This window comes from Equus caballus, chromosome 7 (assembly GCF_041296265.1).
Source record: "Equus caballus isolate H_3958 breed thoroughbred chromosome 7, TB-T2T, whole genome shotgun sequence".
Lineage (NCBI taxonomy): Eukaryota > Metazoa > Chordata > Mammalia > Perissodactyla > Equidae > Equus > Equus caballus.
The window spans coordinates 78,164,267-78,166,644 of record NC_091690.1 but is presented as its reverse complement, the minus strand read 5'-3'; the positions used below and the strand labels follow the sequence as shown (position 1 = coordinate 78,166,644).

The window sequence follows — 2,378 nt, the reverse complement described above, 5'->3', positions numbered from 1 at the left end:
GGGAGCACTTCTGTGGTGACAGACAAGAAATAATGTACAAGTGAAATTTCACAATAACGTAAACTATTATGAACTCAATAAAAAAAATCAAAAAAACAAAGCACACTGGGGATAAATTAGAAGAATAAAAACAATTATAACCTAGAAATATTTTGGTAGTAGTGGAAGTGGTAGTAGTAATTGTAGTATTACTATCTAACATTTTTAAGCATTTTTCTATCAGTTAAGAATTGTGCTAAGCTCTGTATACATTTGACCATTTAATACTGGAAACAATTTATGAAGTAAGACTATTACTATCTCCATTTACAGATGAAGAAACACTTCCACAGAGAGTTTAAGTAGCTTGTCCAACATCAGGAAGTATGGTTGCTGAAAGATAAATTACAACAAGTTGAAGACAGAGAAAATCTGTATATGCAAAAAGAAAAGAAAGACTCTTTACAAAGTAATGAAAATCAGGCTGAAGGCAGACTTCCTATCATTAAAATAGAAAGCCAAGGACAATGAATGTCTTAAAGTGCTGAAATAAGAGAGATATCAACCTAGAAATCCACACCCTAGTCTATCTAATGGGGAAGATAAAATATTTTCAACTTGCACTGAAAGAGCTATTAAGGACAGACCTCAGTAAAAGGGAAATGGGAAGGATATGCAAGAGCAATAGTGAGCAAAGATATTGCTAAATATGGTAAGTGTACATCTGCATTGACCACTAAAAGTGACAATGATTGGTTTTATTGTAGAGAATTAAAAACAAGATCAGATAAAATAAAAAAATGGGAGAGGTAAATCAGTTAAAATTTTCTAAGTCTTCGTATCATTAAAGAATAGAATGGAAATATTAATTTTAGTCTTTAGTGAAACAAATGTGAAACAAATAGCTACATTTGAAAATGTAAGCATGAATATTAAAAGAACAGAAAGAGAGTTTGTACTTTCAAGTTAGCAATGATAAAATGGGATATAAGAAAATTTTGATCCATCTAGTAGAAGCCAAGACATAAGGTTATACGCAGAAAAATATTTGATAAAATTCAACACAGTGCTCGCTTCGGAAACACATATACTAAAATTGCAATGATACAGAGAAGATTAGCACGGCCACTACGCAAGGATGACATGCAAATTCTTGAAACATTCCATATTTTTCTGATTCTGGTCAAGAGCTGTATTCACCAGTTGGCTCAACATGCTAAAACAAACAAATCCTCCCCCCCTGGAAGTACAAGTCATCCACAGCTTCTGCCTTGGTTGCTTAAATTCTTCTATGTACACAAGCTATAAAATCACTGTTCAATGAGAAAAAAAATTCAATACAGATTGATAATAAAATAACACACTGAGAATACAGTGAAAAGTGTTTAATCTAATAAGGCACATCTCACAAACATTCAGCAAACATCACATTTAATGGTGAAATATTAAAATATTCTCTTTAGAATCAAGGACATTAAAATATGCCCCATATCACCATCCTTTTCCTCGTTAAATTACAGCTGTAGTGATCATAGTAAGACAAAATAAAAATTACAGCACTAAGGATTAGAAGACAAGAAACAAAATGTATATTATTTGCAGGTAGTATGATTACCTAGAGAATCCGGTAACATCTACAACCCAATTATTATAATTAACAAAAATGTTCAGCAAGTTTATTATCAAACAATCCTGCTGCAAAAAGTACAAAGCTGGCCTAAGTAGTTGATAGTAACAGACTGACACTGTCAGACAGCCTGTCATAAATACTTCATAATTAAATTCATAGAGGTTTTCATAAAATCCATAAATCATTCTGATGATTCCAGGCAACGTGCTCAAAGGCAGGCTGTCTAGATTTGCCTCTTTGCTAGCTAAAAGGTACTTATCAATGACAGGAAAAGCAAGAATCAAGTGATCCCAGACCTTAATAAATCTCTTTTTGCATGTGTTCACTAATAATAGTCTAATGATTGTGCCCATTGTGTATGAGTAAATTTGCATGTAGATAAATTACTAAATGTCCCCTAAATTATTCTTTCCTATCTGGATGTAAGATAAATTTACAAAATAGTATGCCTGCAAGAAACCATACAAAATGTAATTTTAAAACCATGCCACTAACGCTAACAAAACAATAAAGAAGCAAAGAGTAGATCTACCAAAGATGTACAAAAACTTTAAAGAAAATTATGAAACTTTATTGAAGCACATAAGCAAACACTTAAATAATAGAGAGACAAACTATATTCATGGAAGAGAAGTCTCAATAACAGAGAGATGGCCATTTTTCCTCATATTAATTTTTAAACTCAATATAACTATAGCCAAAAATCTACCAAGGTTTCCATGAAACTTTAAAAGTTTACCTTAAAATAAATATGGATATCTATCTAAAG

The 2,378-nt window shown here is 31.6% G+C and overlaps 1 non-coding gene across 1 annotated transcript; it reads left to right on the top strand.

The window, feature by feature from the left end:
* Window positions 1-1,045: 1,045 nt before the first annotated feature.
* LOC111774491 (U6 spliceosomal RNA) lies at window positions 1,046-1,152 on the top strand. Its single transcript, XR_002809494.1, has one exon. It is a non-coding gene; the product is annotated as a U6 spliceosomal RNA (small nuclear RNA).
* The last annotated feature ends 1,226 nt before the right edge of the window (window positions 1,153-2,378 follow it).